This window comes from Protopterus annectens, chromosome 2.part2, assembly GCF_019279795.1.
Source record: "Protopterus annectens isolate FY-2018-M chromosome 2.part2, PAN1.0, whole genome shotgun sequence".
Lineage (NCBI taxonomy): Eukaryota > Metazoa > Chordata > Ceratodontiformes > Protopteridae > Protopterus > Protopterus annectens.
This window is the reverse complement of record NC_056730.1, coordinates 103,126,770-103,149,468: the sequence shown is the minus strand read 5'-3', so window position 1 is coordinate 103,149,468 and position 22,699 is coordinate 103,126,770. Positions and strand designations below refer to the sequence as shown.

The 22,699-nt window shown below is 45.0% G+C and overlaps 1 protein-coding gene across 1 annotated transcript in view; it reads right to left on the bottom strand.

Moving 5' to 3' along the window:
* Nucleotides 1-22,699, bottom strand: part of LOC122795556 (interleukin-6 receptor subunit beta-like) — a 1,057,822-nt gene that overhangs the window by 928,392 nt on the left and 106,731 nt on the right. The window lies entirely within an intron of this gene.

Here is a 22,699-nt window from a genome sequence, read left to right as displayed (position 1 = left end):
ATGACTTCTTTCACATAAAGGAGTACTCAAATCATCTACAACCAAATGCACTAATGCAGTCTGTCAATGGTATGAGAATGAAATGGTAGACAGTGCAGGTTTCAAAGGACCAGAATAAAGTACAGTTTAGTACCTACCATAAATGTAGATGTCCGATAGGTATGCATCTGCAGTCCTAACATATGGGTTGTCCTGCCTCAGGCAGCCCCTCGGTCGGCCGGATTCCAAAGTCTGGGTCTGGCCTCGGCTGATGTCGCACTTCACCCGACGTCATAGCTGCTGTTTATTGGGTATAAAGGCATCAGCCGACGCCATTTTCCTCAGTGTTTCTTGCCCCAGATGCCAGGTGCCCTCTTAGTAAGGCTAAATTTGGATAAATGCAAATAATTCCAAACAGTAGAGAGCAAACAATATAAATATATATATATATATATATATATATATATATATATATATATATATATATATATATATATATACATATATATATACATATATACAAACAAATACACCATAATAGATTCCCCCAGCTAGCTAAAAGAGGGGTAAATACCCTAGGAATACCACAGAGGGGAAGGAGGGTGGGTAATCCTGACTGCAGATGCATACCTATCGGACATCTACATTTATGGTGGGTACAAAACTGTACTATGTCCTTCAAGGATGCATCTGTAGTCCTAACATATGGGTAGAATACCATAGCCAAACTGGGGGAGGAGGCACTAAGATAAAGATGGTGTAGTTAAGATCCCTTGCAAAACAGCAGTTGCAAAACCTGCTCGGGATCTAGAATATAAGGGAAGATTATAATGCTTGGCAAATGTATGCACGGAGCTCCAAGTAGCAGCTTCTAAAATGTCTTTGGTAGCCACTCCTCGTAGGAAAGCTGTAGTGGTGGCTGTAGCTCTTGTGGAGTGAGGCCTGATATTTTCTGGAGTTGTCTTTCCATGAAAAGAGTAGCAAAATCGAATGCAATTTCCTATCCATTTTGAGATTGTCTGTTTTGAAATTGCTTTTCCTTGCATTCCTGTTGCATATGCTACCAGAAGCTGGTCAGTTTTTCTGCTGGTCTTAGTTCTGTCCAGATAGTAGCGTAATTCTCTGTGCACATCCAAGGTATGTAGCAGTCTTTCCCCCCTGTTCTGTGGGTTGGGGAAGAATGTAGGTAAATGAATCGCTTGGTTCAATGATACTCTGGAGACCACTTTTGGCATAAAGGTAGGGTTAGTTCTCAGAGAGACTCTGTCCTGATCGAAGATGAGGAAGGGTTGTACTGCCATTAATGCCTGTAACTCAGATACCCTTCTTGCTGAAGTAATTGCTAGCAGGAAAGCAGTTTTCCAAGACAAGAATTGTAATTCTGCTGTTGCTGCTGGTTCAAAAGGGGGAAGTGTTAACTTTTCCAGCACAAAGTTGAGATCCCATGTAGGTAGAGGTGGTTTCCTTGGAGGCTTTACATTTTTGATTCCTCTCAAGAACTGCCTGAGTAGAGGATGAGAGAAGACAGGAGGATCCATGTTGTATTCTGCTGAAATTGCTGATGCATGAATCTTAATGGAGGAGTAAGACAGGCCATTGTGGAACAGCTCTGCTAAATATTCCAGGATGTGTGCTATGTTTGCCAATGAGACATTTTCTCCCTTTGCTGCACTCCAAATGAGGTATCTTTTCCACTTGGCTGAATAAGTCTTCCTTGTGGAGGGTCTGCGTGCCTCCAGGATAATGTCCTTAACCCTCTGAGATAAACCTGGGTTATTTTGTTTTATGCAATATTCCAAGCAGCTAGCTGCAGTGTTTTCAAGTTTGGATGTAGGATCTTGTAGTTGTCCTGTGTTAGTAGTAAGGGACATAGAGGTAGATGCCATGCGTGTGTCCGAGACATGCTTCTCAGTAGCGGGTACCAATGTTGCCTCGGCCAGTCTGGAGCTATCAGAATTACCCTTGGCTGATCCTCTCTGATCTTCAGTAGAACTTTGTACATCAAGGGAAGAGGTGGAAATGCATATGCTGTCAGGTTTTTCCAGCTGAAGGAAAGGGAGTCCACCCTCCAAGCAAGTGGGTGGTATGCTCTTGTGCAGAATTTCTTCAACTGGTGATTGTGTGGGGAGGCAAACAGGTCTATCTGTGGTAGTCCCCATTTCTTTGTTATGCCTTTGAAGATATCTGGATGCAGCATCCATTCGTGAGCATCCGTGGTAGTTCTGCTTAAGGTGTCTGCTAGAGAATTTTCTTTTCCTGGTACAAATCTGGCCTGAAGTTGAATGTTGAGGTTCAGGGCCACATTCCAGAGGTCCATTGACATCCGGCATAGAGGATATGAATGTGTACCTCCCTGTTTGTTGATGTACCACATGACTGTGGTATTGTCCGTCCTTATCAGCAGATGACCCTGTTGAAGGAGTGGTCTGAATGCCTGGATCGCATGTCTCACTGCCAGCATCTCCTTTAGATTTATGTGTAGATTCAGCTGGTCTTGGGTCCATAGGCCTTGTATACACTTGTCCACCATGTGTGCCCCCCATCCTAGGTCTGAGGCGTCCGTGGTGATGGTCTGGCTTGGATGTGGTTTGTGGAAAGGCAAGCCTCTGTTCAACTGACAGGCCTGAGCCAAACACAGGAATTCTTGCTTCAGGCATGGAATTATTGGAATCTGGGCTTCTAGACTGTGCTTGTGTTGAGACCATACATTCCTTAGATACCATTGTAGCTTTCTCATATGCAGCCTGGCATGCGGAACCAATATTATGCAGGATGCCATGTAGCCCAGGGCTTGCAGGACTTTCCTTGCAGTAAGCTGAGTTTGTGTTGTTAATGTCATGAAGTAGACTGGTAGTTGCTTTTGTTTTTCTTCTGTGAGAAAAGCAATCTGAGTTGATGTGTCTAATTCTGCATCCAAGAATGTTATCCTTTGGGATGGTACTAGTCTTGACTTTTGCATGTTAACTGTGTATCCCAAGGCTTGCAACAGTTGTATGACATTTTCCAAATCTTTTGTTAACTTTGCCTTGTTGTCCGCTTGTATTAGGCAGTCGTCCAGGTATGGGTAAATCTGAATTCCCTGAAGTCTGCAATGAGCAATTACTGATGCCAGGCATTTCGTGAATACTCTGGGCAGTAGATAAGACAAAGGCAATGCTGAGAATTGATAATGCTCTGATCCTGCAAGAAATCTGAGGTGTCTTCTGCAATCTGGTCGTATAGGGACGTGCAGGTATGCCTCCTTGAGATCTAGAGTCATCAGCCAAGACTCCTTGCCCAGCATGGGAAGAAGTTGCTGGAGGGTCAGCATTTTGAATTTTGGAACAATGAGGTATGTGTTCAGTGCGGACAAATCTAGAATAGGTCTCCATTGATTTTCTTTTCTTGGTACAAGGAAAAGCCTGGAGTAAAATCCTTGGCCTTGTTCCATAGGTGGCACCTCTTCTATAGCTCTCATCCTTAGTAAGTTGTTGATTTGTCTTAGAGCGTCTGTTTTTTGGCTTGGTGGTAGGTTTGGCATTCCTCTCTTTTTTGGTAGAGTATGGAAGTGAAACCTGTAGCCCTTGTCTATTGTTTGTAAAGTCCATTTGTCTCCTGTAATGTAATGCTAGTTGTCGGAGATTAAGGCTAGTTTTCTGCCCAAGGGTGCTTCCAGTTGTTCCCTGGTAGGCGGAACTAGAGCCAAGTCATTGTGTCTGCCCTATGGAAGTGGTTGTAGTTGATTCTGTGGCAGTACTTCTCTGGTTGGTAGGTTGCCACTGACGTCCCCTGTAGGCACCCCTAGATTGACCTCTGCCTCTTGGGCGCCTATTTCTGCCTCTCTGCAGTCTGGAATTGTCTGGAAAGGACCAATTCTTCGAAGGCCAATTTCTGCTAAACCTCGGAGGTTGGACCTGTAAGAAATCCTTGACTGTTTGGTCAGATTTTGCTTTTTCTTCCACCTTTTTTAGAACCTCCTGTGCAGAGGAGCCAAACAAACTTTGTTTCTCTATGGGAGCATCTAGGAGTTTTGACTTAACATGGTCTGGTAAGGATTGTTCTTTTAACCAGGCATGCCTTCGAATCACTGTTCCAGTCACAGCTGATCTAAAGGAAGCCTCCAGTGCATCATAGCCACATTTTAAGAAATGGTTACTGACCTGCTGAGAGTTATGTACCAAATCCTGAAGGGACTTGCGGTCTAAAGGTTCAGGAGAAGATAGTTTTTTATTTAGCTGGTCTAACAAAAATTCCTGGTACTGAATCATGTGAAATTGACAGTTCAAGGCCCTGGCGAAGAGTAGCAGAAGTATAAACCTTTTACCCCATCTCTCTAATGCTCTAGATTCCCTTTCAGAGGGAAGAGGGTTTTGGCAGAGGCAGCTGCCACCTTTAGGGCCCTGTGAAATGGTTTCAGGATCTGCAACAGGAGCCTTATACAAATGGTAGTGTGTGTCCGGGACCCTGTAATATCTGTCTGGCTTGGCAGGGGCCGGAGGAAGAGAATCAGGAGCAGTACAGGCATCATTATATGCATCATCAACAACCGTTAGTACTGGCGGAATGGCTAAAGGCCTATGCTGTGGTAAGTGTAAAAGTCCTTAGCCTTTTCCTTGAATCTGAAAAATCCTGGCCCTGCCATTGGAAGTGTTCCCTCATAGCATGCAAGGTTTCCCCAAAGGAAAATTCTTCAGGAGGAGAAGCAGAAGGAATGGAGTCTTCTGCATCAGAATCCTCATAAGGAGAATATGGGCCTTCGTGAGGGTCTGAAAGGTCTGAGTCATCCGAGGAATAATCTGTAGAGACAGGTTTCGGGGGTTCAGTCCTAGGCCTCTTGTCTGGAGGGGGCTCAGAGGCCCTGTCTGGGTGAGGTTGGGATCATCTGATCAAAGAAATGAGATCCTCAGCCAGGCTGAGTATTTGGGAACTAGAGGTAGGCCTATGTGAAGGAGCTTTGGCAGGCAAGGCCTTAGAAGATTTAGCTGCCTTAGCCCTGGCAAAAGCCTTGATAGACATGGAAGCAGGGGGTCTAGCAGCCCCACGTGCAGGGGTAGTTATGTCTAAAGGAATAGTGTCTGATAACTCCTGGGTGCCTGCTTCTGTAGCAGTAAATTCAGTAGCAGATTCCGCCATGCTCTGTGAGGCCTCGGCTATCGGAAGCATGCTTTCGGCCGAAGGAAGAACCGGGGGCTCGGTTTCAACCGAAACAGAGACATTCGCAGTTGGCCTAAACATGGTTTCAGCCGAAACCGCGGGCCGCGAATGTCGGTCCTTTTCCTTGCGCTTTTTAGCTAATTGAGTAGTCGGAGTCTCCGACGGCACTTTGTATGCAAAAGCGGGACCAAAAAACTCCTCTGCAAACTCCGACCGACGTCTAAGTGTCCGTCGGTTGAAGGAAGCACAGGCTAGACAAGCTGATACGTCGTGGTCTGGGCCTAAGCAAGGAAGGCAGTAAGAGTGGAAATCCTTATGAGGTATTTGTTTCCCACAAGTTAAACAATTATTTACTTTGTCTGACATCGGCTGAGGCAAGAAAGAGTCCCCAATGGGGTACTTAGCTTTTTAGAAGTCTTCGGTAGTAGAAATCTCTGGATCTGGCTGACCGGCACTTGCGAACAGCTTCTGCTTTGGGCACCGTGCGGCAAGAAAGACTGAGGAAAATGGTGTCGGCTGATGCCTTTATACCCAATAAACAGCAGCTATGACGTCAGGTGAAGTGCGACATCAGCCGAGGCCAGACCCAGAATTTGGAATCCGGACGACCGAGGGGCTGCCTGAGGCAGGACAACCCATATGTTAGGACTGCAGATGCATCCTTGAAGGACATCTTGAAAGTACCCACGCTGCCAAATTCTGCAGCACCTGCAAGCAGTCCAATTCAGCACTAGGTAGAGTGCTGTAGTACCCTGAATGTGAATAAACCATGTCACAAACCAAAAAATAGTCGAGTGTATATGATGTGGGTTATACTCCTCAAACTTTGAAAAGTACAGATGTGTACACTTACCATAAATGTAGATGTTCGAGTGCATTCACTGTTGCAGTCATTACACTTAGGTAATCTGCATGCAGGTTGCCCTCAGTCGGCCTGATTAACAAAATCATGGGTCCTGCGGCGGTTGCTGTCCCTTCTTCCATGACGTCAGGTCATCAGGGGTATAAAACAGGCAGCCGACGCCATTACATCAGTTTTTCTTGCCCCAGATGTCAGGTGCCCCCCCCAATGGGGAGCAATTAAACATAAAAACAACAAAGGTATACCTCCAACAAAAAAGCAAATACACCAAAAATGCTTTTAAGCATAGTAAAGGAAAACAGAGGAATAGCCAAAAGAAGTAAGGGGGCCAGAGGGAGGGTAAAGTACAGTTGTGTACACTTACCATAAATGTAGATGTTCGAGTGTATTCACTGTTGCAGTCATTACATTTGGGTAATCTGCTGGCAGGTTGCCATCAGTCGGCCTGAATTCCAAAGTCTTGGGTCCTGAGTCGGTTGCTGTCTTCTCTTCCATGATGTCAGGTCATCAGGGGTATAAAAAGTACAGTTTTGTACCTACCATAAATGTAGATGTTCGAGTGTCTTCACTGCTGCAGTCATTACACTTGGGTTATTCTGCCGTCAGGCGGTCCCGCAGTCGGCCACAGTTCCAAAGTCTTGGTCAGGCGTCGGTTGCTGTCGCTTCCTCCCTTACGTCAGTGCATCAGGGGTATATAAGATGCAGCCGACGCCATTTTCTTAAGTTTTTCTTGTCACAGATGTCAGGTGCCCCCAAAAAGGTAGGCAATACATATTGCTAATAAAACATACAATAAGGTAAAAACAACACCTTCAGTAACCAGCAAATACACCATATAGGTAGTATAGTGTAGAAAGGTATAGAAAAGACCCAGCTAAGAAAGAGGGGATGGCGGGTGGGTAACCAGGACTGCAACAGTGAAGACACTTGAACATCTACATTTATGGTAGGTACAAAACTGTACTATGTTCATCGTGTTTCACTGCTGCAGTCATTACACTTGGGTTGAATCCCAAAGCTGTGTCATGGTGGCTGGTTCTATAGAGGATTTGGTGTGGCTATGAGGCCCTGCAGCACTGCAGTGGCAAAGTCAGCTCTGGATCTAGAATAAAGAGGCAAGTGGTAATGCTTGGTAAAGGTGTGCACTGAACTCCAAGTTGCAGCTTCCAAAATGTCTTTGGTAGGTACTCCTCTACGGTAGGCAGTAAAAGTGGCAGTTGCCCTGGTGGAATGTGGTCTAATGTTACTAGGTACAGGTTTCCCATGCTGTGTGCAGCAGAACCGGATACAGTGTTCTATCCACTTTGAAATGGTCTGCTTTGAAAAGCCTTTCCCTGTGATCCTGCAGCATATGATACAAACAATTGTTCAGTTTTTCTGAAAGCTTTTGTTTTGTCCAAAGTAGAAACGCAACTGTCTGTGTATGTCTAAGGAGTGTAGAAATCTCTCCCCTTTATTCTGGGGATTTGGATAAAAAGTTGGCAAGTGAATTGTTTGGTTAAGAGCCACACTGGAAACCACCTTAGGCATAAAAGAAGGGTTTGTTCTTAAAGAAACTCTGTCTTGGTGAAAAATTATGAAAGGCTCCACTGCCATTAGTGCCTGTAGTTCTGAGACTCTTCATGCTGAGGTTATTGCCAGAAGCAGAGCAGTTTTCCATGATACATATTTTAATTCTGCTGAATTGGCTGGCTCAAAAGGAGGAAAAGTGAGTTTTTCCAAGACAAAACTGAGGTCCCAAATAGGTGTTGGTGCTCTCCGGGGCGGTCTTATGTTTTTAGCCCCTCTGAGGTACTGCTTTAGCAATGGATGAGAGAAAATAGGAGGATCTGTGTTGTAATGAGCCGAGATGGCAGAGGTGTGGATCTTAACGGATGAGAAGGATAGACCTTTGTCCAGCATCTCAGTTAAGTATTGTAGTATCTGAGGAATGTTTCGGACAAGAGGGTCAAGGCTTTGAGCCTGGTTCCAGTCACAGAATCTCTTTCACTTTTCTGAATAAGATTTCCTGGTGCTAGGCCTCCTGGCCCCCAAAATGACACCCATAACAGTTTAGAGAGAGGTGTTGTCTGTTTGGCTAATGAATCTGCCATGAAGCCAGGTTTAAGGTTTTGAGCTGACTGTGCAGGATCTGATTGTTTTGTTGAGTCAGTAGGTATGGAATTTGAGGCAAAATCCAAGGTGGGCCTTGAGCTAAGTTCTTTGGGTACCAATGCTGGCGTGGCCAGTCTGGAGCAATCAAGATCATCTGTGGTGTTCCTTTTCTGGCTTTTAGGAGTACCTTTGAAAGGAGAAGCAGTGGTGGGAAGGCATAAAGTTTAACGAAAGAGCATCCGCATTCCATGCTTGTGTGTGATAAGTCCTTGGGCAGAATTTTTGTAGTTGGCAATTCAGTGGGGAGGCAAAAAGATCTATGTCCGGGCACCTCCATTTTTGCGTTATCATGCTGAAGACTTGTGGATCTAATTTCCACCCGTGAGGATCCATGATGTTTCTGCTTAAGTAGTCTGCCAGAGTATTTTTCTTTCCTGGCAGGAATTGTGCTTGCAGATGAACTTGATAAGTTAGAGCTGTGTTCCACAAGGTCATGGCTTGTCTGCATAGGGCTAAGAATGAGTGCCCCCTTGCTTGTTTATGTACCACATTAGTGTGGTGTTGTCAGCCTTTAATAATAATTGTCCTGGATGCAGAAGGTCCTTGAAAGCTGTTAGGGCATTTTGTACAGCCAACATCTCTTTTTGATTGATGTGAAGATGCATTTGGTCTGTGGTCCACTTGCCCTAAATACATTTTCCTGCCATGTGTGCTCCCCAGGTGTAATCTGAAGCATCTGTTGTTAAAGTGTGCCTGGCTGTGGGTAGAGTGAAAGGCTGACCCTTGTTGAGGTGACATCCCTGTGCCCACCATCGAAACTCCTGTTGTAGGCAGGGAATTAGTGGTACTACTGGTTCCAAGCTGTGAGAGTGCTGAGTCCAAACACTTTTTAGGTACCACTGTAATTTCCTCATATGCAGTCTGGCATATGGAATTAGTAGTATGCAGGATGCCATGAATCCCAAGGCCTGCAGAATTTTTCTTGCAGGGAGTTGGGGATTTGTTGCCATCAACTGAAAATACTGAGTCAGTTGTTCTTGTTTGTCTGGCGTGAGATAAGCCATCTGGGCAGTTGTATTTAAGCTGGCACCCAGGAATATTATCTCTTGTGAGGGCACTAGTTTTGACGTCCTTTCGTTTACTGTGTACCCTAGGCAAATTAGCAACTTTTTTACAAACGCCAGATGCTTTAGAAGAATGTCCATGCTCTCTGCCTGAATCAGGCAGTCATCCAGGTATGGATATACTTGAATTCCTTTTTGTCTGCAAAATGCAATTACTGGTGCCACGCACTTTGTGAAGACCCTGGGCGCAGTAGATAAGCCAAAGGGCAGTGCAGAGAATTGGTAGTGCATTGAACCAGCTATGAATCTGAGGTATCTTCTGCAATTTTGTCTGATAGAGACATGCAGATATTCCTCTTTGGGGTCCAAAGTAACAAGCCAAGTCTTCTTGCTCAACATGGGAAGGAGCTGCTGTAGTGTCAACATTTTGAAGTTCGGAACATTAAGTATTTAGAATAGATAGGTCCAGTATGGGTCTCCAGGCTTTGTCCTTTCTGGGGACCAAGAAAAGTCTTGAGTAAAATCCTTGTCCTTGTTCCTGCTGTGGCACTTTTTGAATAGCTCTCGTGTCCATGAGGGCTGTAATTTGCTTTTGTGCCTCTGCCCATTGATTTTGTGGCAGGTCTGGTATTCCTTTTAGCCTTGGTAAAGCGTGAAAGTGGAACCTGTAACCTTGAGACACAATATTTAGAACCCATTTGTCTTTGGTGATTGCTTGCCAATTTTGTGAAAAAAGTGCTAGTTTCCCCCCTAAGGGAGCTGCCAAAAGCGAAGAGCTTGGCATTGGAAGGGGGAAGTCATTGGGACTGTTTCCTGTAAGGCTGTGACTTGTCTTCACCTCCTTTGAGGTTGAAGCACCCCACTGTCGTGGTCTGTAAGAGCCTTGGGGCTGAGATCTGACTCTTGGGCGTCTGTATCTGCCTCTTTGTGGCCTGTCTGACACTGGAAAGGACCAATTCTTTGTAGGCCAATTTCTGCTAAATCGAGGTGGCTGTACCTGTAAGAAATCCTTCACTGCACACATTTTGCCTTATCCTCCATTTTCTTTAATACCTCTTCTGCCTTAACACCAAATAAAATATCTTGCTGTAAAGGAGCATCCAATAATTTTGCCTTAACATGAGCTGGTAAACTTTGTTCTTTTAACCAAGCATGCCTTTGAATCACAGATCCTGTAACTGCTGCTCTACAAGAAGCCTCTAATGAATCAAACCCACATTGCAAAGTATGTTTTCTTGTTCAGCTGCATGCAATAAATCCTGCATTTCCTTATAGTCAGGATGTTCTGCACTTGTACTCATTTTCTGTTTTAACTGAGACATTAAATATTGTTGGTATTTAAGCATGTGAAACTGGCAATTTAAAGCCCTCACTGCTAAAGTTATAGAAGTGTAAAAGTACAGTTTTGTACCTACCATAAATGTAGATGTTTGAGTGCTAATACAGCTGCAGTCATAACAGATGGGTTCTCCTGCCATCAGGCGGGTCCTCGGTCGGCCGAATTCCAAAGTCAAGGTCCGGCGTCGGTTGTCGTCGCTTCTTCCCTGACGTCAGTGCGACAGGGGTATAAAAGAACCAGCCGACGCCATTTTCTTCAGTTTTTCTTGCCCCAGATGTCAGGTGCCCCCAGAAGGAAGGCAATACATAAATTTATGTAATAATGCAATGCAATATAATCAAAATACAGTAGTTGCAAGCAAATACACCATAAATGAATACCCCAATCAGGTTGTATGAGGAGGTGTTAGTCAATAGGCCTGTCCCAAGAGGGGAAGGAGGGAGGGAAACCTGGACTGCAGCTGTATTAGCACTCGAACATCTACATTTATGGAAGGTACAAAACTGTACTATGTTCATCGTGCATACAGCTGCAGTCATAACAGATGGGTAGAATCCCAAAGCTAAAAAAGGGGTGGTAGGCACTAGGTGGAACTAGGAGGAGCCAGGATGCCCTGCAAGACTGCAGTGGCAAAGCCTGCTCTAGTTTTGGAGTATAATGGTAGGTGGTAGTGCTTGGATAAGGTATGCATAGAACTCCAAGTGGCTGCTTCCAAAATATCTTTGGTAGAAACTCCTCTGAGGAAAGCTGCAGAGGTAGCTGTGGCCCTTCTGGAGTGAGATCTGATTGCCTGCAGGTACAGTTTTACCATGAAAAGAGTAACAAAAGCGTATGCAGTGGGCTATCCATTTTGAGATTGTCTGCTTGGAAATTGGCTTCCCTTGAGCTCCTATAGCATAGGACACAAAGTTGTTCTGATTTTCTGAAAGGCTTTGTTCTGTCCAAATAATAACACAGCTGTCTGTGGATGTCCAAGGAATGTAGTAGTCTTTCCCCTATGTTTTGAGGATTAGGGTAAAAGGTAGGTAAGTGGATAGCCTGATTCAAAGCTACCCTGGATACCACCTTTGGCATAAAGGACGGATTGGTTCGTAAGGAAACTCTGTCCTGATGGAAAATGACGAAAGGCTGCACAGCCATGAGGGCTTGTTGTTCCGATACCCTGCGAGCTGAGGTGATAGCCAGAAGGAAGGCTGTTTTCCAGGACAAATACTGCAAATCTGTTGACGCAGCTGGCTCAAAAGGAGGCAAGGTCAGCTTTTCTAGAATGAAATTGAGGTCCCAAGCAGGTATTGGTTGTTTCCTTGGGGGTTTTATATTCTTAGCCCCTCTGAGGAACTGTAAGAGGGGGTGAGAGAATAAAGGTGGATCAGTGTTGTATTCTGCAGAAATGGCTGAGGCATGGATTTTGATGGAGGAGAATGAAAGTCCACTGCTTAGCAGCTCAGCTAGATACTGTAATATTTGAGGTAAATTCAGTATTCCAGGATTCTGGCCCTTTTTCTCATTCCAGGCACAAAACTGTTTCCATTTTGTGGAGTAAGCTTTTCTAGTAGACGGCCTTCTGGCCTCCAAACTGACATCCTGCACCTCCTTGGAGAGTAGGGTCTGTTGTGAAGTTAAGGAATCTTCCATGCGGCCAGACTGAGTGTTTTCAGCTGACTGTGAAGAGTTTTGAAGTTGTGCTGAGTCAGAAGAAGAGGTATTAGAGGTAGGGTCCATGGTGGGGAATGCATCAGGCTCCTCAGGAGTGGGTACCAGTGCTGTCATGGCCAGTCTGGAGCAATGAGAATCATCTTTGGTCTGTCTGCTCTGGTTTTTAATAGAACTTTGGGCAGCAGAGGAAGAGGTGGAAAGGCATAAACTGTCATTGTTGTCCAACTGAAAGAGAGAGCGTCCACTCTCCAGGCCTGTGGATGAAAAGTCCTTGAGCAGAATTTTGTCAATTGGTGATTTTTGTGGGAGGCAAAGAGATCTATGTCTGGCCTTCCCCATGCTTGAATTATCTCTGTAAAAACTGGGGATGCAACTTCCATTCGTGTGGATCTGTCATATTTCTGCATAGGTTGTCTGCCAGTGTGTTTTCCTTGCCTGGCAAGTACTGTGCTTGAAGTTCGATTTGTAATTCCAGAGCCATGTTCCAAAGTGACATGGCCAGCCTGCATAGGGGGTATGAATGGGTTCCTCCCTGTTTGTTTATGTACCACATTACTGTGGTGTTGTCTGTCCTTATCAATAGTTGACCTGGATGCAGAAGGTCTTTGAAAGCTATAATAGCATTTATTACTGCTAGCATTTCCTTTTGATTGATGTGTAGGTGCTTTTCTTTTTGGGACCATTTGCCCTGAATGCACCGATCTGTCATGTGCGCCCCCCAGGCGTAGTCCGAGGCGTTTGTTGTGATGACTTGATTTGCTTGAGGCTTGCAGAATGGGAGACCTGTGTTTCTTTGGCATGCTTGAGCCCACCACAGAAATTCCTTTTGAAGACATGGAATTAGTGGTATTATTGTTTCCAAACTGTGGCTGTGTTGAGACCATAGGTTTTTCAGGTACCATTGAAGTTTCCTCATATGCAGCTTTGTACATGGGATTAGTAGGATGCAAGATGCCATGAATCCCAGAGCCTGCAGGATTTTCCTTGCAGTCAGCCTGGTGAAATTTGCTAGTTTTCTGAAGTATTGAGTTAGTTGCCCCTGTTTCTCTGGCGTGAGGTAGGCCATCTGGGTGTTTTCGGACAGGAAACCTACCTCAACACAAAGCAGTGTTCGTGAAAAGGTGGTTACAGAGTCTCTCTTGGTTTTTTTTTTTGTTTGTTGTTAGTAAAGTTTTTTTTTTTGAATCTGTTGTTTGGAATCTGTTTCATCTCCTTATTGGCATCGGCCTCACCTTGCTTTTTACATCTGGGTGTTTGTGTCCAAGTTGACACCCAGGAAAATAGTTTTTTGAGAGGGTATTAGCCTTGATTTCTTTTTGTTGACTGTGTATCCCAGAGAATTCAACAACACTATTACAAAAGCCAGATGTTTCAGAAGTATGTGCTTGCTGTCCGCTTGGATCAGGCAGTCGTCCAAATATGGGTATATTTGTATCCCTTGAAGTCTGCAGTAGGCAATTACTGATGCCAGGCATTTTGTGAATACTCTGGGTGCAGTAGATAAGCCAAAGGGCAATGCAGAGAATTGATAATGGGTTGAACCTGCAAGAAATCTGAGGTATCTTCTGCAATCTTGTCTGATTGGGACATGCAGGTATGCCTCCTTGAGGTCCAATGTTACCAGCCAAGACTCCTTGCCCAGCATGGGAAGAAGCTGCTGTAATGTGAGCATCTTGAATGTTGGCACGAGTAAAAATGTGTTTAGGATGGATAGGTCCAAAATAGGTCTCCAATCTTTTCCCTTCCTTGGTACCAGGAATAGTCTGGAATAAAAACCTTGACCTTGTTCTTGTGTAGGTACCTCTTGAATAGCTTTCATGTCCATGAGATCTGAAATTTGTCTTTGTGCCTCTGCCCTTTGATTGTGTGGCAGGTTTGGCATGCCTCTCATTTTTGGAAGGGTGTGAAAATGGAATCTGTAGCCTCTGTTTATAATGTCCAGGATCCATTTGTCTTTTGTGACAATATGCCAATTTTTTGAAAATAATGCCAGTTTTCCGCCTAAAGGTGCTGCCATTTGAGCCTTGCTTGGCATGCAAAGGGAAAGTCATTGGGTTTGCTTTCTGAATGGCTGTGAATTATCCTCACCACCTCTTTGTGTAGGAGCTTGCCATTGTCTGCCTCTAAACGATCCTTGAGATTGCCCTCTGCCCCTCGGGTGCCTGTATCTACCTCTTTGGGGTCTGTCCGTGGCTGGAAAGGACCAATTTTTGGAAGGCCAATTTCTACTGAAACGTGGAGGTTGTACCTGTAGGAAATCTTTCACTGTTTGCATTGATTTAGCCTTTTCCTCCATTTTCTTTAATACCTCCTCAGCTTTAACACCAAATAATACATCTTTTTGTAGAGGGGCATTTAGTAATTTAGCTTTGACATGATCTGGTAAGGTTTGCTCCTTGAGCCAGGCATGTCTACGTATGACTGATCCTGTAACAGCAGCTCTACAAGAGGCCTCTAGAGCATCAAAACCACATTGCAAGGTATGTTTACCCACTTGTTCTGCACTATGCATCAAATCCTGCAACTCCTTCAAGTCTGGTTGTTCAGGTTGTGACATTTTGCTTCTCAACTGTGATAACAGAAACTGTTGGTACTTTAACATATGGAACTGGCAGTTTAATGCCCTCATGGTTAAGGTGGCCGAGGTGTATACCTTTTTTCCTCACCTTTCTAAAGCTCTGGAATCTCTCTCTGAAGGTAATGGATTTTTAGCAGTGGAGGCCTTAATTCCCTTGGGGCCCTGTGAGATAGTTTCTGGGTCAGCCGCATGGCTTTTGTATAAGAATTGGTGTGAGTCAGGAACACGGTAGTACCGGTCAGGCTTGACTTGGGCTGGAGGTAAAGAGTCTGGGTTAAGGCAGGCCTCCGAATACACATCATCTAGAATGTCTAAGACAGGAGGTATAGCCAGAGGCCTGTGCTGAGGGAGCAAGAGAAAATCCCTAAGCCTTTTCTTGGAGTCTGAGTACTCTTGGCCTTCCCAGTGGAAGTGTTCCCTCAAGGTATGCAAGGTTTCCCCAAAAGAATAATCCTCGGGGGGAGACCGAGGGAATGGACTCCTCTACATCAGAAACTTCAAAAGGGGAGTATGAATGTTCCTGTTCATCAGAGTGCTCAGAAATAATGGAGGCCTGGTCCGAGGAGGGGGATTCTTCTTCCACTCTGGGACTTTTGTCCGGGGGGGGGGGGTTGAGAACCCCTGATAAGAGTAATCAAATCCTCAGCCATTTTGAGCATCTGTTTTTTAGGCATGGGGCCTGGAGAAGGGCCCGGTGGAGCTTGTCTCTTAGAATGCATGGCTGCTTTAGACTTAGTGAAAGCCTTGATGGAAAAAGAAGAGGAAGGCCTGAAGACACCTTGAGAGGTGGCAGACTTGTCTAAACTCTGAGTTTCACCACCTAGAGTGGCCTCGGTATCGGTCGTCGGGGGTGTGGGCCGAGGAGCCTGCGACCTCTGGTACAGTAGACACCGCCAATGAAGTGTCGTCGGTAGTCAGAGGCTGCGTAGGCATCTCACTGAGAACCGGACCACCTGTAGTCGGCTTTGGCGTGGTGTCGGTAGAAGCCGCGGACCTCGTATGTCGGTCCTTATCTTTGCATCTTTTACTCAAAACTGGAGTCGGAGTATCCGACGACATAATGTAATTAAATTTTTTGCCAAAATAATGTTGGGCGAACTCCGCCCGACGCTTAATGGTGCGTCTGTTGAATGTAGCACAAAAACGACAGGCCGAGACGTTGTGGTCTGGGCCTAAGCAAGGAATGCAGAGGGAATGAAAATCCTTATGCGGTATTTGCTTCCCACATTAAATACAATTATTAACTTTGTCTGACATCGGTCTGAGGCAAGAAAAGTTTCCCCAACGGGGTACTTAGCTTTCAAGAAGACTTCGGTTGCAAAATTTTCGTAATCTCAGGAGCTGGCCGACCTGCACTTGCGAACTGCTTCTGCTTCGGGCACCACGCGGCAAGAAAGACTGAAGAAAATGCCGTCGGCTGATTCTTTTATACCCCTGTCGCACTGACGTCAGGGAAGAAGCGACGAAAACTGACGCCGGACCTAGACTTTGGAATTCGGCCGACCGAGGACCTGCCTGACGGCAGGAGAACCCATCTGTTATGACTGCAGCTGCATGCACGATGAACATCTTTCTTCCCCCATCTGTCTAATGCTCTAGAATCCCTGTCAGAGGGAACTGGGTTTTTAGCCGTGGAAGCCTTTACCCCTTTGGGACCTTGGGAAATAGTTTCTGGGTCAGCAACAGGGTTTTTTTAAAGAAATTTGTGAGAGTCAGGGACTCTGTAGTACCAGTCTGGCTTGACTGGAGCAGGGGGTAAAGAATCAGGATTTAAACTGGATTCAGAGAACACATCATCCACAATATCCAACACTGGTGGAATAGCAAGGGGCCTGTGCTGAGGCAATAAGAGAAAGTCTCTGAGCCTTTTCTTGGATTCTGAGTAATCCTGGCCCTCCCAATGGAAATGCTCCCTCATGGTATGTAAAGTTTCCCCAAAAGAATAATCCTCAGGAGGAGAGGCTGAAGGAATTGACTCTTCAGCATCAGAGTCCTCATAGTGGGGTAAAGAGAATCCCTGGTCTGAAGAGGAATCAGAATATATGGAAACATGGTCAGAGGAATCATAGTCTGTATCCTGCCTAGGCCTTTTATCAGGAGGGGGATGGGAACCCCTGATCAGAGTAATTAAGTCTTCAGCCATTTTGAGCATCTGTTTTTTAGGCATGGAGGCCTGACCAGGTGAATGCTGTACTTGCTTCTTTGTCTTTAATGGAGTTTTAGACTTGGCTGTAGTTTTAATGGTAAGTTGTGAAGGTCTGAAAACACCCTCAGAAGCCGATGCCTGCTCAGCGGCTCCAGACCCATCTGAAGGGTTAGTCTCCGTAGGCCCAACAACTTGAGTATCCAGAGGCCTAGGCACCTCCACGTGGGAGTTGGTAGCGGCCTGTGGCTCTGAGGTAGTGGGTGTCAGGGGCTGCGAAAGCTCCTCACTGAGAACCGGCGACTGGCATAGAAGAGGCTTCGTCATCAGTTTTGGGCCTCGGATGCCTGTCCTTATCCTTGTCTTTGCGTTTTTTGTGTATTCCGGTCGTCGGTTGCTCCGACGGCATGGTATAATTAAATCTTCAGCCAAAGTAAAGGCGAGCAAAATCAAACCGACGTTTAATAGTGCGTTTGTTAAATCTAGCACAAAACCGACAACTAGTGACGTCGTGATCTGGGCCTAGGCATGGAATACAGTAAGAATGAAAATCCTTATGAGGTATTTGCTTCCCACAAGAAATACAATTATTAACTTTTACTGACATTGGTCTGAGGCAAGAAAAAAAGTTTCCCCAACGGGGTACTTAGCTTTATTGAAGACTTCAGTTCTGAAAATCAAATTTGACATCTCAGGAGTGGGCCGGCCGGCACTTGCGAACTGCTTTTGCTTCGGGCACCGCGCGGCAAGAAAGACTGAAGAAAATGGCGTTGGCTGCATCTTATATACCCCTGACGCACTGACGTCAGGGAGGAAGCGACAGCAACCGACGCCAGACCAAGACTTTGGAACTCTGGCCGACTGCGGGACTGCCTGATGGCAGGATAACTCAAGTGTAATGACTGCAGCAGTGAAACACGATGAACATCTTGCAGCTGATGCCATTTTCTTTAGTTTTTCTTGACCCCAATGTCAGGTGCCTCCAAAAAGGTAGCAATATTTTATATATATATATATATATATATATATATATATATATATATATATATATATATATATATATATATACATATATATATATATATATATATATATATATATATATATATATAGACATACATAAGTACATGCATCAGTATAAACTTTACCTTCATCTACAAGCAAATACACCACATAGGCTGTAGAAGATAGTGAAGGAAAGATAAACTTCAGAATGACAGGGGGATGGCGGGAGGGTAACCTGGACTGCAACAGTGAATACACTCAAACATCTACATTTATGGTAAGTGTACACAACTGTACTATATTCTTCGTGTTTCACTGTTGCAGTCATTACATTTGGGTGGAATCCCAAAGCTATGGTTGGGAGGCTGGAGCTAAACAGCATTAGGTGCGGCTATAAGGCCCTGCAGCACTGCAGTGGCAAAGCCTGCCCTGTACTTAGAGTAGAGAGGCAAATGGTAATGCTTTGTAAAGGTGTGAACAGAAAGTACAGTTTTGTACCTACCATAAATGTAGATGTCCGAACTGGATAGCATCTGCAGTCATAACAAATGGGTTGTCCTGTCGTCAGGCAGCCCTTCGGTCGGCCGGATTCCAAAGTCTGGGTCCGGCTTCGGCTGATGTCGCACTTCACCCGACGTCATCTCTGCTGGTCTTCGGGTATAAAGGCATCAGCCGACGCCATTTTCCTCAGTGTTTCTTGCCCCAGATGCCAGTTGCCCTCTTGGAAGGCTAAATTTTGGATAAATGCCAATGTTTCCAAAAAGGTATAAGGTAAACACAAAAAATAAGCATGTATGTACATATATACAAACAAATACACCATAAGAGACTCACCCCCAGCTAGCTATTAGGAGGGCAAATACCCTAGGAGTACCACAGAGGGGAAGGAGGGTGGGTAATCCTGACTGCAGATGCTATCCAGTTCGGACATCTACATTTATGGTAGGTACAAAACTGTACTATGTCCTTCATGGATGCATCTGCAGTCATAACAAATGGGTAGAATACCATAGCCAAACTAGGGGTGGAGGAGAAAAAATTATGGTGTAGTTAGGATCCCTTGCAGTACAGCAGTGGCAAACCCTGCTCAGGATCTAGAGTATAGAGGTAAATTATAATGCTTGGCAAATGTATGCACGGAGGTCCAAGTAGCTGCCTCAATAATGTCCTTGGTTGCCACTCCTCGTAAGAAAGCTGTGGTAGTGGCTGTAGCCCTTGTAGAATGAGGTCTTATGTTCTGTGGAATTGGTTTTCCATGGTAGGAGTAACAGAATCTTATGCAATTTCCTATCCATTTGGAGATTGTCTGTTTGGAAATTGCTTTTCCTTCCCTTCCTGTTGCATAGGCTACTAAAAGCTGGTCAGTTTTTCTGTTACTTTTGGTTCTGTCCAGGTAGTAGCGTAACTGCCTATGTACATCCAAGGTATGCAGCAGTCTTTCCCCTGTTCTGTGGATTGGGAAAGAAGGTAGGTAGGTGGATTGCCTGGTTTAAAGACACTCTGGATACCACCTTAGGCATAAATGTAGGATTAGTTCTCATGGACACCCTATCTTGATGGAAGATTAGGAAGGGTTGCACTGCCATTAAGGCCTGTAGTTCAAACCCTCCTTGCTGAGGTAATTGCCAGTAGGAAAGCAGTTTTCCATGACAGGTGTTGCAGATCTGCTGTTGCTGCTGGTTCAAACGGAGGGAGTGTCAACTTTTCTAGCACAAAGTTCAAGTCCCATGCTGGTAATGGTGGTTTCCTAGGAGGTTTTACATTCTTGATCCCTCTGAGGAACTGCCTGAGTAGAGGATGTGAAAAGACAGGTGGATCAAGCTGTATTCTGCTGAAATAGCTGATGCATGTATCTTGATGGAGGAATAGGACAGGCCTGTATGTAGAAGCTCTGCCAAGTACTCCAGAATGTTAGCAATATCTATGTTGACACATCTTTTCCTCTTTCAGTACTCCAAATGACAAACCTTTTCCATTTTCCTGCATAGTTCCTTCTTGTTGAAGGTCTGCGGCTTCAAGGCTAATGTCTTTAACCCTTTGGGAAAGGTCTGGATTAGTTGCTGCTATGTGATGTTCCAGGCAGTCAGTTGCAAGGTTTTTAGGTTTGGATGCATGATGTTGTAGTTGTTCTGAGTTAACATCAAAGGCATCAGGGCTATTGACCACATTCTCTCCCGAGACATGCTCCTCAGCAATGGGTACCAGTGTTGTCTTGGCCAATTCGGAGCTATTAGGATTATCCTTGGACGTTCCTCTTTGATTTTCAGTAGTACCTTGTGCATCAAGGGAAGAGGTGGGAATGCATATGCTGTCAGGCCTTTCCAGCTGAAGGATAGAGAGTCCACCTTCCATGCAAGTGGGTGGAATGTCCTTGTGCAGAATTTTTTGAGCTGGTGATTGAGTGGGGATGCGAATAGATCTATTTGTGGCATTCCCCATTTCTTTGTGATGGCCTTGAAGATGTTCGGGTGTAGCATCCATTCGTGAGCATCCGAGGTGGTTCTGCTTAACATGTCTGCTAGGGTGTTCTTTTCCCGGCACAAATATTGCCTGTAACTGGATGTTGTAGCTGAGAGCCAGATTCCAGAGGTCCAAAGTCATTCTGCATAGGGGTATGAATGAGTGCCTCCCTGTTTGTTGATGTACCACATGACTGTGGTGTTGTCTGTCCTTATCATCAAATGGCCTTCTTTGAGGAATGGTCTGAATTTTTGGATTGCCAGTTTTACTGCCAGCATTTCTTTTTGGTTTATGTGTAGGTGCAGCTGGTCTTGAGTCCACAATCCTTGTATGCATTTGTCCAGCATGTGCGCCCCCCCATCCTAGGTCTGAGGCGTCCGTTGTGATGGTTTGGCTTGCTCGAACGTTGTGGAAGGGTAAGCCTGGGTTTGAATGGCATGCTTGAGCCCACCATAGGAACTCCTGTTTTAGGCATGGGATTAGTGGGATTTCTGTTTCTAAGCTGTGCCTGTGCTGACACCATAAATTCTTTAGGTACCACTGTAGCTTTCTCATATGCAGTCTGGCATGTGGGACCAAGATTATGCATGATGCCATGAAGCCGAAGGCCTGCAGAACTCTTCTTGCTGTTAGTTTGTTCTGCTTTGTTAATGCCAAGAAGTAAAGAGGCAGTTCTTTTTGTTTTTCTGCAGTTAGGAATGCCATTTGTTTTACTGTGTCCAATTCAGCCCAAGAATGTTCTTGTTTGGGATGGTATCAGCCTTGACTTTTGTAAATTGACTGTGTATCCCAGGGCTTGTAGCAAGTAAATGACCCTTTGTATATCTGTTGTCAGCTTGCTTTTGTTGTCCGCTTGTAACAGGCAGTCGTCCAGGTATGGATAAATTTGGATTCCCTGTAGTCTGCAGTGAGCGATTACTGATGCCAGGCATTTTGTGAATACTCTGGGCAGTAGATAAGCCAAAGGGCAATGCTGAGAATTGATAATGCTCTGATCCTGCAAGAAATCTGAGGTATCTTCTGCAATTTGGTCGAATGGGGACGTGCAGGTATGCCTCCTTGAGATCTAGAGTTACCAGCCAACACTCCTTGCCCAGCATGGGAAGAAGTTGCTGTAGGGTCAGCATTTTGAATTTTGGGACAATGATGTATGTGTTTAAGACAGACAGGTCGAGAATAGGTCTCCAACTTTTCTCTTTTCTTGGTACTAGGAAGAGTCTGGAGTAGAATCCTTTGCCCTGTTCTGTTATTGGTACTCTTTCCACAGCTCTCATCCTTGTTAATTTCGCTATCTGCTGTAGAGCTTCTATTTTTGATTTGGAGGTAGGTTTGGCATTCCTCTTTTACTGGTAAGGTGTGGAAGTGGAACCGTAGCCTTGGTCTATGGTTTGCAAAATCCACTTGTCTTTTGTGATATAGTGCCAATTTTTGAAAATAAGGCTAACTTTCCGCCTAAAGGTGCTGCTATTTGCTCCCTGGTAGGCGGTGTCAGAGCCAAGTCACTGTGATTGTCCTGTTGCAGTGGCAGTGGTTGTATCTGTGCCTCGGTTATTGCCTTGCCACTGTCGTCCTCTGTAGGCACCTCCTCTGGATTGATTTCTGCCTCTAGAGCGTCTATTCCTGCCCCTTTGGGATTTTGTGGAGTCTAGAAAGGACCAATTTTTGGCAGGCCAGTTCCTGCTAAACCTTGGGGGCTGAACCTGTAAGAAATCTTTAACCGTTTGTACAGATTTTGCCTTTTCTTCCATTTTCTTCATTACTTGCTGGGCAGGTGTACCAAATAGACTGGCCTTATCCATAGGAGCATCTAACAGCTTTGCTTTAACATGATCCGGTAAGACCTGTTCTTTCAACCATGCATGCCTTCTTATCACTGTGCCAGTCATGGCTGATCTAAATGAAGCCTCCAGTGCATCATAGCCACATTTTAAGGAATAGTTACTAACCTGTTGGATGTTATTCACCATTTCTAATACATATTTCTTATCTAAGGATTCATCAGAGGACAGTTTTTAGTTAACTGATCAAGCATAAACTCTTGGTATTGGATCATATGAAACTGACAGTTTAAAGCTCTAGCTGAGAGAGTAGCAGAGGTGTAAACTTTTTCCCCATCTCTCTAAGGACCTGGATTCCCTTTCAGAGGGAATAGGGTTTTTTGCTGTGGTCGAGGCTACTGCCTTAGGCCCCTGGGATATAGTTTCGGGATCTGCAAGTGGGGCCTTGTATAGGTGGTGATGAGTGTCTGGCACCCTGTAAAATCTATCTGGTTTGGCAGGGGCTGGAGGTAGAGAATCAGGAGCAGTGCAAACATCATTAAATGCATCATCCACAACAGGCAGTACAGGAGGTATAGCTAAGGGCCTATGTTGTGGTAAGTGCAGAA